Source organism: Danio rerio, chromosome 17, assembly GCF_052040795.2.
Source record: "Danio rerio strain M-AB ecotype USA chromosome 17, GRCz13ab, whole genome shotgun sequence".
In the NCBI taxonomy this organism is placed as follows: Eukaryota; Metazoa; Chordata; class Actinopteri; order Cypriniformes; family Danionidae; genus Danio; species Danio rerio.
Window position 1 is genome coordinate 18445001 of NC_141037.1, and position 15313 is coordinate 18460313.

Sequence of the window (15313 nt, forward strand, 5' to 3'; positions counted from 1 at the left end):
AGGACCTTTTGAGCTAAAAAATAAATAATTTTTTTTTAAAAGCAGTCCACGTAAATATGTTTTATGTCAGAGCTCTAAAGCGGACAAACTTGAAATGATTTAAACCAGACTCATCATCCACTTGGGATCAGATTAACAACGATGCATTTTAACTCCATGTAAACAGGCACAGAGTTTAAGTTCCTATTTAGTGGCTATACCTTATCCAAATGCATTGAACTGCACTACACAAGCAATCAGCTGAATGTGTTTTCAACTACCTCTAAAAGTGGTCAAGCTCAAACCAATTCAGACCTTGTTTACGCCTGTATTCACTATCGCCCACTTGTGATCAGATTGACAAAAAGTCATTTTAACAGCAGATGTAAACACAACTAGAGATGCTGTGACATCTAAGCTGTTTTTGATCTATTTGAAATGTTTCCATCTGCAACGACTGATGAAAGTTCTGAAGAAAAAGGCGATATTTAAGCAGAATTTCAGCAGTGAGCTATAAGGTCGTACTTGTCCCTTGCTGTCAACATGTATGAAACACTAAGGTCCCCAAAGAAAATCTGTCTTCATTATGTCAATGTCCTAGTTTGGTTGCAGTGCTCCTGTGCACCAGGGTATATGCATAAGAGCACCTCCAGTCATTCAGCACTGAAGCAGAGAGAAGCCCTTTTCTGCTGCCTTCTGCTCTGTCTGGCATAGACAGCTCTGATTAATGGTCCCATTCTGTGGTAATTAATGCTTTCCAGAAGTGCTGCCCATCTTCGCGGGAACAATCTTCCACATTGGCATGACAGTGTGAGCAGCCAAAAGGGACGAGTTTAAGTAATCGCATTACATAGTGATGCAATTTAATAAGTGCCGAAAAAAACAAATAATCAATACAAGGAAAGGTATATGCATGTTTTAAGGTTGATGCATTTAAATAAAAAAAATAAAGTAAATAAATAAGGATTTTTTTTTTCTTACCGTACTTAATCCATCGAGGTTATAGCTTACAGAATATCTCACATAGTGACCAAATTATTCTTCAAATGCTGACCAAAAAAGACCAAAAATAAATAAACCTGGTTAGCCTTTAGATAATCTAAGATTATTTTCTGATTTCTTTTTTTTATTAGGGCAAAATATCTTACATGACAACAGAATTAATTTTCAAATGCTGAACAAAAAGTTAATGTAAAAAATAATAATTAAATAAGCCTGATTACTACTCATTCATCTAGATCAGAGATGCCCTAACTAGGGCCCGTGGGCCAGAGTTGGCCACACTTTGTATTTCATTTGATCAGTTCACTATTCTTAATACTACAATATGCTGAAGCATTCATTAACAAGTTGTAAATAATTCTAGCCTAAAACATGAGCAGTAACACTCAAAAACAACAGTAATTATCATAGTATTTACCATAACCTGTAGGTAAATAGTGTAGCAATATATATATCAACATTCTTGGGATAACCAATTTAACAGGAGGATCTCGGGAGAGAAAAAGCACGAAAGGAAGAGGAAACACAAGACACAAATTGTGTCTGCATCATCTGACTGAGCGAGAGCAGATCATTCACACGTGAGCAGTGTTTTGAGTGCGTGGGACTGTGAGAAATTTTGCACGCGAGCAGTTTTGTCCACAAACAGTTAAATTTACAGGTAACTTGTAAAACTGCGCTTACAACATTTGTCAGTGAAATACCGACATATGCACGTACGTCCATCTCGCGAATGTACTGTCTTCTGCCATTTTCATCTAACTGCTACGGTTACTGCTAACCGGGCTGAGCCAATAGCCTCGGACCTCAAGCTCTGGGGCTGAAATCATTCCGTGTTTAAAGTAAAAAGTTCCAATAGCCAGAGGGAGATAAATGACAACACGCCTATATTCACTAACCACAAACAGGATATAAAACTTACTTGCAGTATTTTTTATTTGTAAATGTCTTGCAGGCAAAAAGTTTGTTGTTGCTGAAAATGTACCGAGTAAAATATTACTGAAAATGTATTACTAATGCTTTACACTACTGCGTTACTGTAATTCTTTTTTTTTTTTTTAAGCATTACTCCCAACACTGATCATTACACTCCTATCTATATCCCCTCACCTTCTCCTGCATTTTTTTTAAATCTACAGTAAAATCACACACAATAAAATAAATAAAAAAAATACAAGAGAAGATGAAGCATAATAAACCGCATCTCCGTTATTGGGTGGCAGAATACAGCAACCAAATTAATCTCCAAATACAGACCAAAAATTAAAAAATGCATAAGCCCAATAAATAAATAAACCTGACTGTAGTAAATCTATCACATTCACTCTGCTTTCATTCATTATAAGTGCATGAGGAGATCAATGGTTAATTCTTCAAAACACCTGACATGCTCTGAAACAAAAGAAAGAGCAAATTAAAAACAGAAGGATGAATGAGCGAGAGTTAAAGGCAGCCGATGGTATGGATAAGACGGAGCGGCCCTGTCTTTTTTTAATGCTGTTCTAATTGTGTTTTTGATTGAGAGCCAGAGCCGATCTGGAACTGCAGGATGAGGAAGATGAGACTCCATTCAGAACAGTCTTAAGTGACACACGACCTGATCAAAGGCAGTTGAGAGTTAGCGCTTCAATCAGAGCAGGATTGTGCAGATAAGAGAGCAGGAGAGAGGAGCTTTGACCATTCTCTGGCAACATGAAACAGATGACTTCCAGAAAAAAAACCCAATCGCAGTTGATTTTTTTTTAAAGCCTAGAGAAAAGACACCAGTTTTTTTTTTTTCGCCTCTAACCATACTGTGGGCCTTTATCACATTCTTCTCTTGTTACAGCCCTCTTTAGTATCTCAGCTTTTATTTATATTTGTGGTATTGAGCTTCTAATTTAGATGCTGTAGACTGATTTGGAAAGGCTAATTTAGGTATTCAAGAGTAATCTGAACACAAATGTGAAATTAAAATAGAAAAATAGACTGACTGTTGTTTGTGGGAAAAAGACTAATACAGTATATACACTATCTGGCAAAAGTCTTGTCGCCTATCCAAGTTTTAGGAACAACAAATAATAGCTTGACTTCTAGTGGATCATTTGGTCTAAGAAGTGGCTTATATGAAAGGCAAAGGCCTCAAAAAATGGCTTATTTTACCAAAATACCATGATCATGCTTTGATTTTTAATTATTTAATTAGGAAAGTAAGTTCTGACTTTGCTGAGATAAAAGTTTAGACTAAAGTCAGTATAGACTAAAGTCAGTGCAGTGGAAAAAGAAATAATATTGTGTATGACTCCCAAGAGCTTGGACAACTGCATCCATACATCTCTGCAATAACTCAAATAACTTATTAATAAAGTCATCTGGAATGGCTAAGAACGTGTTCTTGCAGGACTCCCAGAGTTCAACAAGATTCTTTGGATTCATATGCAGTGCCTCCACCTTCATCTTACCCCAGACATGCTCAATAATGTTCATGTCTGATAACTGGGCTGGCCAATCCTGGAGCACCTTGACATTCTTTGCTTTCAGGAACTTTGATGTGGTGGCTTAAGTATGAGAAGGAGCGCTATCCTGCTGAAGAATTTGCCCTTTTCTGTGGTTTATAATGTAATGGGCAACACAAATGTCCTGATACCACAGGCTGTCGATGTTGCAATCCACTCTGCAGAACTCCTGCATGCCCCTATACTGAATGTAACCCCAGACCATGATTTTGCCTAGCACAGTATTGGGTAATTATTGCTATAGTAGTTGTATTACTGTAGCAACTATACAATTACCACAACAGATTAAATTCAAGTACTATAGTATGGTTCAGAAATACTTTAGTATTAACTTTACATTACTATAGTATATAGAAAAAGCTGAAATTATTATTTAAGTCTACACTTAAATTTTGCTAATAAAATTTTGTTCTAGATAGATAGATAGTTAGATAGATGATAGATAGATAGATGTAAATACTGTAGTAATGGTACTATAATAGAGTATGGTAGAAGTAAGTACAAAGAGATAGGCACATTTAAATACCAAAAGCACAAGTTTTTAGTTTTTCTAAAAGAAATACACCCTATCTCCTTCATTAGTTTGCAGAACATATCAATCAATGCTAGATAAAAAGTATAATAAGCAATAACAATGCACCTCAAAAGGTTACTTATTATAAGCAGCATGCAATTGATTCAAGCAACAAACCCGATTAGTTCAGAAGATGAAAAGTGATGTCACACAAACAAATACTACTAATAATAAAAGAGGGGGAAAAATAAATGACTATGATCCACTCCATTGAACTGGCAGAGGTGGAAAGACAACAAGATGATTAGAAACGGTGTAAAATGTGTGGCATTTGAGGCAGGGCAGAGATATTGATTGGCCACGTTTATGTGCTGGTACAGGGCATAATTTGTTTTTCCTGGAAATGCGTGGTGATGGATGGCTCCACTTGAGTGACTAAGCCTTAAAGCAAAGACCACTTCCCCCCCTCCCACAAGGTCACCTTGCCTGACCAAAAATGGATTTTTGCACACTACTATTTCTTTATGAGCCATATTGAATGAAGTTAGTCGTTGGAAATCATGTTTGATGGTCATGTCAGGCGCGTCTGTTGGTCGCACGCAATCCCGAGTAGGCACGCAGAGATCGTCAAATAAAGGTATCAGACGACAGTATTGATTCGGGATGGATTTCGCACGCTCTGGCTGAGACGTAGAGGAGTTCAAAGAATATACTGAGGTTTTAGAGAGGAAAAAAAGGAAAGATAAATAAATAGATTATGCTGAGATGCTTTATTGTGTTTCATGGTTTTCTCGGCGGAAGTGTGAGAGATCAAATAAACTTGCTTCAACTGAAGCGGTTCCTGTCCGTTCCTCTAAATACAGCCGTACGTCATTCCGCTTTTAAAGCTTATGGAGGCCTTGAAGGTGTCTAGTGCTAAACACATAAAGCCTCGATCATTACAGTAATACCAACGTTATTTTTCAATGTTATCGGGAAGGTTTGAGCACCAAATTGCCAGAGGATTAGACAGAGAGTAACCTGGATTTTCTCTAAACGTTCATCGCTTCAAAACCTACTGTATGCAGGGAGCTCATAACATTTTACTTGCATAAAACTTTAGGACGCAAAAATCATGCATTTATTTATTCATTCATTAATTTTCTTTTCGGCTTAGTCCCTTAGTCTATTCCGCCACAGCGGAATGAACCGCCAACTTATCCAGCACGTTTTTACGCAGCGGATGCCCTTCCAGCCGCAACCTATCCCTGGGAAACATCCACACACACTCATTCACACTCATACACTAAGGACAATTTAGCTTACCCAATTCACCTTTACCGCATGTCTTTGGACTGTGGGGGAAACCGGAGCACCCAGAAGAAACCCACACGTGCATTTATTTATTCATTCATTAATTCATTGCCTCACTCACACACAATTTTTACAGAATTGTAAGAGTTATAGATAGCAATGTTTACATAAAATTCTAAATTTTGAGTTTACTGTACGTAGTCTTGTCTTACATGGAGGATCAAATATGTACCCCCATGGTGTAAAAAAATATGTTATTTCATTATCAAAACATTTGTAAAAAAAAATGTTATACACTAAAATACAGCTTTTTAAAACTACTTATTTAAAAATGTATTAAAACTACCCAAATCTTAAGCTTTTTGGGGGGACAACTTGTTTTAGAATATGTTCAATCTACCTAAATTAGTAAAAATTAAGTTAACAATCAATTTGTGTTAGGACAACATGAAGGAATTGTGTGGAACCCAGCATTTTTCTACAGTGTACAGTAGTCCTTCACTATAATGCAGGTCACCTTTTGTGTCTCACAGTTTTGCAGATTTATTTATTTTTTTGTGCAATTTGACATGCTTTTTTTTTTTTTTTTACAGTGCAGTGTTCTGCATCCTGATTGGTTGTAGACCAGTGTCAATCAATCTCTCACATGTCTCCTGTACAGTTTAGAATGCTTTTAACTTGTCAAATTAACATGAATCTTTGATCGCTACTAGTGGTCGCACACCAGATGCACAGCAGCACCATGCATTTTAGAATAGTTAACATAGGTTTATATCAGGGTACTGACACCGTCGCCGCAAGTCAGCGGCTGTCTGCGGTGTCTAGCTACGACTCAGGACACTGTCATGTGCGCGGCAAATGCAGTGTGATCAGTGACTGCAGGAAAAAGAACATTTTGCTGGATGCCAACATATTCGCACAAAAGCTTAAAAGCTTTATGAACATTTTGCTGACAACGATGAATGTTTGCACCTCACAACAGGTTTTGATCTGTGATTTCATTCTATAATACTGCACTAATTTTTCAACGAAATTTTGAATGAGAGTGTTTAAACGAGAGAAAAAAGTTAAAATGTTAATGCCAGTCTAAGAATAGTGTATAAAGTGTGCAGTATGGGGTTTTACAGCCTTAAAACATATATGATAGATGTAAAAAAAAATGATAAAGCTAACTACTTTTGGGTTATTTTGAAAACATAACTCCCGTGGTTAACAAGGGAGCACTATATTTAAGAATATTTCATAAAACACATGTCAACATGTCAATTAATAAACTACTGCATCATGAAAAAAATGTTTTGGGCCTAATTTTTTCAACGGAAATTTAAATAAAATTGTGATCATTTTGTTTGATAAGTTTTTTTTGTTTTGTTAGGAATATGTTTTATTCATTTATTTAGAGACTGAGCTTAATTAAACATTCAATTCAATTCATGTTTATTTCTATAGCGCTTTACAATGTAGATTGTGTCAAAGCAGCTTAACAAGTTCTAGTAAATTGAAACAGTGTCAGTCCAGATTTCAGAGTTGAAGTTCAGTTTAGTTAAGTGTGGTTTAGTTTTTACTGCTAAAAGTCCAAACAATGAAGAGCAAATGCATCGATGCAGTTCCAGAAGTCCCAAAACAAGCAAGCCATTGGTGACAATGGCGAAAACAAACTTCACCAATTGACAAAAGTGAAGGAAAACAAAACTCATGTAATTTATTTAATCTAAATTGCAAATATATAAATTCCTCACGGGTTTAATTAGTGTAAAGTAGAGAATGAAGGAATAATATGTTGACAGTGAACGTTTCAGGGTTTTTTTTCTTCATATTTACAGATTACTCAAAAGCTGCTGATCAGTAACATTATGGTTTAGTTAAAAATGCTATGACTTAGATAACGTGGTAACTCTTTACAATAAGGTTGTATTAGTTAATGTTAAGCATTGGCTAACATGATCAAACTATAAACAATATATTTATTACAGTATTTGTTCATGTTAGTTAATGAAAATAAAGTTGTTCATTGTTAGTTCAAATGAACTCACAGTGCATTAACTAATGTTAACAAGCACGAATGTGGATTTTAATAATGCATTAGTAAACTATGATTAATAAATGTTGTAGTTACAAGTACTGTTCATAGTTACTTCATGTTAATAAATACATTAGCTAATGTTAACTAATAAAACCTTATTGTAAAGTGTGACCAATAATGTTAATGTTTATGTCGCATAAATACATTTCAAGTCATTCATCATTCATGGAGCATTCAAACCCAGTAAATTCACATTTAAAATCTATACAAAAAATAAATGTAAAATGGCAGAGACAACATGCTGAATATTTCTTAGGCTAATAAATAATCTTTTTTTAAGAGTTGCTGTGTTTTACATTCTCTGCGCTTCATTTTTTCTTTTTTTCTGTTTATTTTAGTGTTGTACTTGCCATTTCTTTGTAATTAAGTCAAAAAAAAAATTCATTAGCCATTTTCCAATAGTGATTTTTCCAGTCTATTTACCTGTTACTTTAACAGCATACTAATATAACTCTAATGAAATCAATTACAGCAACAACAACAACCAAAAAAAAAAGCCTACCAGGGTTTGGAACAAAATGTGCTTTTGTGTACACTGGCTAATGGACAGTTATTAAAAACAAAAGCAATTAAAAAGAAAGTAGAGCCTATAAACAAAGCCCACCCTGCACTACGCTAGCTCATACAGTATATAATTCTGTTGACAGAAAGAGGGCCACCAGGTCGATTGAAAGAAATGAAGGATATTAAACCTTCTCCTATCGATCGGGCTGTATTTTTCAGACAGCTCCTTCAGCGCGCCATCGTTTCCTGCTTCACCGTAAACTAAAATAAAATAATAAACCGCCGCCAATGCAATTGCCGGGCTGAAGAGGGCAGAGCATAATCGCGCCACACATCATGAATACAGCGTGCGGTAATATTTCCTATGAACGCTCCAATCCATTTCCATTGTGCTGCTGGTTCTCTTTGAGGCTGTCAGATGAGGTCATTTCTCCCGTCTCACAGCTCTTTATCTTGTGTCAGGGGCCATCGGAAGTGCGGGACACCTGGGTGATGAATATGGACTCACATGAGCGATTCATCTTCCGCCACCACAGGTTTTTCATCAAGCACAGCATTTTTAACTCCGAGTCCAAGAAACGGCTCCACCCAGATAGCACAGCATGAGCTATGGCCCTTACACAAACCAGAAATCTGATGACCGATTCTTATGAGCAGCCCTAAACAAACACCAAGGCTTTCGACAGGCCATTTCCAAAGTGGATTTTTAGTCAATGTCAAAACCTTAGGAATTATATTCAAAATGAACAGGATGAAGTAAACATTGCTGCTGGCCCTTTGGTTTGCTTTTATTATGGTATATGCTGATTTCTCTGTATAAAATAAAGGTTCATTGTTGGGATCGAGTCTTCCCTGAATAGTTCTTTATGAAACCCAACTACTCTGGAACAATGACTAAAATTGAATTAAATGGACATCAGTAATCAAATTATTTGTCTTAATAAGACAATAATATGATTAAGGTATTTACATGAGTTGTTTTTTGAATGTTCCCTTCATGATCCTGTTTTACATGTTAAAGCACAAAATTCGATTAACATCATTGCGCCAATGCGCTATCCATATTTATACATGAGTTTCATGTAATTTCAATTTCTTTTTTTTTTTTTTTGACTTTAACTGCAGTTTGGCACTTTTACTTTTATTCAGGAACATTTCATGCATGTTGCAAACTGATATTTTGGTATTATAATATTCTACGTAGTCTGTATAGTAATGCAAACATTTTTTTTGTAGAGCAAGTAGTTTGACTGTTTTCTGCCGTTCATTATTCTTAGTCATTTCTCCCATAGGCGACTGAATCGGAAGTTCTAAAACTATCACGAAAACTGACGCACTTCCGCATTTTTAAATGAGGTGAATAAAGTGAAATAACTAAACATAAACATAAAAGGCTGAGAAAACAGATTTCAGACAGCACTAAAAGGTTTTTGCAGCTGATTTTTTTAAATGTGTAAATCAAAGAACCCAAATAGATTTATTGCAATATACATGCCTAAAAATGTAAAATAAATTAATTAATTAATTTAAAAAAAAAGTAATTTTTGCAGTGATGCAAAATAGAACTCATTTAGGTTCCTTAAAGAACAATTTTTCCTGTTGTAAAAAGAAATAAAATTATTGATGCACAGAATATTTTGCCTACTGTATAATAACCTTGTGCAATGGAAAGAGTCTGTGAAGGTGAAATGTTTTTAAGTTACTATAAATGTCAATTTAAAAAAAAAATAACAGTGTAAAGAGAAGAACTGGTGTACTGCTAAAAAAAAGAAGTAGCAGATTGAAAAAACACTGTAAGAATGTGTGCATTAAATTCCTGTGAAGATTGTTTTTAAATTTAGAAAGATGCAATTAAAGTGCCATTATTTGTCCAAATAAATCTAGTTTCATAATAAATCTTTAAGAATATAGGCTGCAAATGCTGTTCCCACAGTGATGACATGAAAGCAGCATTTCTGGTCCCAAAAAACCTTCTATGGACATATCTTAAAATAAACATTATTATTCTTTAATTGTGTTGTGTATAACAAAAAGTTTCCCTGGGTGTTAAGGGGTCTTCATAGATCTATCAATGCAAATGAAGTACATTTCTTTTCTGGCGAGATTCTAACGTGCACATCTGATGGACATTTTACTATCCCATAAGCCATGAGAGAAGATTTATGAATGACAGCGGAGCGATGCAGCTGACTGTAGGTTGTATGATGACAACATGTCAAGTAGTAGTACATCCAAATTTCACTCATACTCATTGAAAAGTCATTTTTAATAGTCAGGGTGTATGTTTCAAACCAAAAGTAGTATCTGCTACATAGTATGCCGTTTTGGATGCAGCAAATCTCTTTATTCTCAACAAGTTATCTTTGATGTACTTTTTTGTTTTTATTCCATTTGTAAAGGTGCTGTGATCTGAACTGTTACAGTATGTTTTAGAAAATAGATGGTTCAGGTCATATAATTTAATGAGTTACGAGATTTTTTTTGTTCTTGAATGAACACTTGGTTTCACCATGGATAAAAAATAAAAATATTTTTTTTCAAGATTGAGATAATTCTGTAAGAAATAAAGACTTTATTATATTCTTAATTATATATATTAAAGTCAGAATTGAAAAAATGAACACACATACTGTATATTAGTAAGCCTTTTAACTCACAATTACAAGAAATAGAGTTAGAATTGAGTCAGAATTGTTTTGCACAACTCATACATTTCAAAATTGAGACTATATCTTATATTTTTATATATTGCAGTTACAAAAAAGTTCAAAATTTCGAAAAAAGAAGCTAAGTTGGAAAAAAATAGGTAGAATTGACAAAATGTGATAAATTAATGAGAACAAAAATGAGATATTATAAAATCTGTACACTCTCAGAACTTTGACTTTGCATCTCTCAATTTTAATGTTTAATCTTGTGACTATGAGCTTACAGTATATCTCGCAGTAATGAAGTAAGAGTAGAAAGAAATTTAAAAGAATTATGGGAAAGCCAAATCCAAAATTACAAAAAATAATAGCATTTCTGTGAAGGGGGGCTAAATTCATAAATGTTAATGCAAAATAAATAATTCTGAAATTGTAAATTGTGAAAGGTTAAAAATATTCAGAGGAATTTGATTGTAAGCAATAACCTTTTTCTACACTGAAAAAAATTAACAGGATTTACTTCTTTTTTTTTTTTTTTTTTTTTGTTGGTTGCAAACAATTTATATAGGCTAAATTTGAACATGTTCAACTAAATTTGTTTGCCTAAATTCAGCCCAGGGGCGACACGGTGGCTCAGTGGTTAGCACAGTCGCCTCACAAGAAGAAGGTCACTGGTCCCAGCTGGGTCAGTTGGCATTTCTGTGTGGAGTTTGCATGTTCTCCCCATGTTGGCATGGGTTTCCTTCAGGTGCTCCTATTTCCCTCACAGTCCAAAAACATGAGCTATAGGTAAATTAAATTAACTAAATTGACCGTAGTGTATGTGTGTGCATGTGAGTTTATGGATGTTTCCCAGTATCTGCTGTGTAAAACATATGCTGGACAAGTTGGTGGTTCATTCCGCTGTGGTGACCCCAGATGAATAAAGGGACTGAGCCGAAAAAAATGAATGAATGAATGAAATCCAGCCTACCTTTAAAAAAATGTAGTAAATCCAATTAATCATTTTTTTCAGTGTACATGTATATTTTAATGACTAAAACCTGAAAGTTATAGAACTAATGCTGTTCTTGTCTTTATTTTTAGTTTTTTTTTTTTTTCTAATAGTGTATGTTAAGTTTATGTTTTAGGTGAATCATTTCCAAGAACAATTCCAAATGCCTTCAATATTTCATCCCGACTTATTTGTTAATTGAATGACCATCCAACTGTAGCAAACCTTCAAAAACCTCTCACCGAAACCTCTAAGCACCACTAATTAAAAAAAAAAGAAAAGTCATTTGCAATACAGAAAGCCACTTCATAACTCTAGCCAAAGCATTTACACCCAGGTTAATTAAATCACAGAACATTTCCCGTTACTTAAGCCCACACTTGGCCTTCCCTCCATCTCTAATGCGTTTCTCTGTCTCTCCCCGCTGAGCCGTGTTGTCTGAGCACCACTACATTGGACACGAGATATAGCTGAAGTTACGTCCTTTGCTTTTGTTGCTGTCTTAATTGATGGTGTGGCTCAGACGGGTTCTCCTGTTTCTAATGGAGTGAGGAGAACACAGCTTTTGATGAAGTCTCGCTAGCAGCAGGGGCGTGAAGCGTCCTCCTCCTCCCCCTCTTTCCTCTCCAGCAAAAGACAGAGGAAAAGATTACCCAGACTCTGTTCATGTCAGACACACATGAGGGAAAACAAATCCATCCCTCCAGCATGTTACTTGTGTACCTGACGTCCCATTTATATATTTATGGAACAAATGTCGGACAACGATAGAATGCCTATGGGTATCGCTTAAATTATATTTTATGTTAACTCTGGTAATTAATGCTGAGGGAAAAACAAGAGGAAGAGAATCGCTTTGTTGTGCAACTACAGGCAATTTGTAAAGCCACTGAATTTCAACATGGAATATTTATCAGACTTGTGACTTTGTACTGTAACATAATGAACTGGAAGTTTAACTGCAGGATTTGTATTTAAATGTTCAGATTTTCATGTAATATTACCTGCAGGATTTGTGTATAAATGTTCAGATTTTCATGTAATATTACCTGCAGGATTTGTATTTAAATGTTCAGATTTTCATGTAATATTAACTGCAGGATTTGTATATAAATGTTCAGATTTTCATGTTATATTAACTGCAGGATTTGTATTTAAATGTTCAGATTTTCATGTAATATTAACTGCAGGATTTGTATATAAATGTTCAGATTTTCATGTAATATTAACTGCAGGATTTGTATATAAATGTTTAGATTTTCATTTTATATTAACTGCAGGATTTGTATTTAAATGTTCAGATTTTCATGTAATATTAACTGCAGGATTTGTATATAAATGTTCAGATTTTCATGTAATATTAACTGCAGGATTTGTGTATAAATGTTCAGATTTTCATGTAATATTAACTGCAGGATTTGTATTTAAATGTTCAGATTTTCATGTAATATTACCTGCAGGATTTGTATTTAAATGTTCAGATTTTCATGTAATATTACCTGCAGGATTTGTATATAAATGTTCAGATTTTCATGTTATATTAACTGCAGGATTTGTATATAAATGTTCAGATTTTCATGTAATATTAACTGCAGGATTTGTGTATAAATGTTCAGATTTTCATGTAATATTAACTGCAGGATTTGTATATAAATGTTCAGATTTTCATGTAATATTAACTGCAGGATTTGTGTATAAATGTTCAGATTTTCATGTAATATTAACTGCAGGATTTGTATATAAATGTTCAGATTTTCATGTAATATTACCTGCAGGATTTGTGTATAAATGTTCAGATTTTCGTGTTATATTAACTGCAGGATTTGTATATAAATGTTCAGATTTTCATGTAATATTAACTGCAGGATTTGTATATAAATGTTCAGATTTTCATGTAATATTAACTGCAGGATTTGTATATAAATGTTCAGATTTTCATGTAATATTACCTGCAGGATTTGTATATAAATGTTCAGATTTTCATGTTATATTAACTGCAGGATTTGTATATAAATGTTCAGATTTTCATGTAATATTAACTGCAGGATTTGTGTATAAATGTTCAGATTTTCATGTAATATTAACTGCAGGATTTGTATATAAATGTTCAGATTTTCGTGTAATATTAACTGCAGAATTTGTGTATAAATGTTCAGATTTTCGTGTAATATTAACTGCAGGATTTGTGTATGAATGTTCAGATTTTCATGTAATATTAACTGCAGGATTTGTGTATAAATGTTCAGATTTTCGTGTAATATTAACTGCAGGATTTGTGTATAAATGTTCAGATTTTCATGTAATATTAACTGCAGGATTTGTGTATAAATGTTCAGATTTTCATGTAATATTAACTGCCATCCATCCCTGCAGCGTGTTATACCTGATGGTTTTATTTATCTATTTATGGAACAAACATCGGACAATAATAGAATGCCTACGGGTAGCATTTAAAATATATTTTATGATAACTCTGATAATTAATGCTGAGGGAAAACAAGTGGAAAAGAATCGCTTTGTTTTGCAACTACAGGCAATTTGTAAAGCCATCGAATTTTACCATGAATATTTATCAGACTTGTGACTTACGTAACTATTAAGGACTGAAAGTTTAACTGCAGGTGTCTAAATGTTTTTGATGATTTTTTTAAATTATTTTTTTTTCAGTTTTCTTCTCAAAATTGACATCTATGGCATTTATCATGGAATTGCGACTTTTTATCTAAAACAATTGCGAGACTCTTCGGGCTCTATTTTGACGGTCCATACGCAAAACGGAAAGCGCAGGGCGCAAACGCATTCAGGGTGTGTCAGAATCCATATGTGCTAGTATGAGGACGGGAAAGTCCGCTTTTGCGCAATGGCGCATGGTCTAAAAGGGTTGAGTTTATTTTCTTAATGAGTTATAGGTGTGTTTTGAGAATAAACCAATCAGAGTCTCATCTCTCATTCCCTTTAAGAGCCAGCTTGCGACGCGCCAAGAGCGCATTTGCTATTTACATGACGTAAAGTAAGTTCACTTTCGCTTTTGCTCTCGTGGATAGGGAAACCTTTACCCACAGACATCAATTAGCCTATAAATAAGTACTTTTGTTTGTTAAGCACAAAGATTTGTTTCAAACTTTGTTCTAAATTTAGTTCTAATTTCCATCAAACGAATAAATGAACAATAATAATGAAGTGTGTTCACAAACCTGAGTTATTTCCAAATACACCTGCTATGCCCCATATGGTCTAAAACCTGACAGGTGGACAAATCTAAGCTTATTTTTAATAAAACAGATATAAATATCGATATAATAAATAATACTGCTAATAATAATAACATTATACAAAAGCAAATTGAATAAACTGAAAAAGCCTCCCGAGATAAAGGATTCAAGGCAGTGGTTTTTAAATGCTGTAGGCTAGAAAATAATATGTTTTGTAATATTTTAAATCTTTATATTTATATTCTATATATATCCTTATTATATCATATATATATATATATATATATATATATATATATATATATATATATATATATATATATATATATATATATATATATATATATATATCTCCTTAATATTTTAATTCTTTTTCATAAGTAAAGATATTTGCGTATTGCTCTACATCTTGTGTGTAAGCAGTGTGTAGGCGAGGCGCACAACTAACGTGCTCTGCGCCAGACTTTAGACCGGGTTTGTTCTGGTCTAAAGAACAGACTATTACAGTTTCTCAAAATAGCAACGCGCCAAAACACGCATGCTTTTTTAGACCAGAACGCCTATGGGCGCACATATGAGCGCAAATGCA

General features: G+C 34.1%; 1 protein-coding gene and 1 long non-coding RNA gene across 30 annotated transcripts in view; both read right to left on the reverse strand.

The window, feature by feature from the left end:
• The window catches only part of nrxn3a (neurexin 3a), a 546850-nt gene that overhangs the window by 332218 nt on the left and 199319 nt on the right, over nucleotides 1–15313 (reverse strand). The window lies entirely within an intron of this gene.
• LOC141378539 (uncharacterized) lies at nucleotides 11034–13870 on the reverse strand. The gene is made up of 2 exons (XR_015513233.1): nucleotides 13012–13870; nucleotides 11034–12651 (listed from the first exon to the last, which is right to left on the reverse strand). It is a non-coding gene; the product is annotated as an uncharacterized LOC141378539 (long non-coding RNA).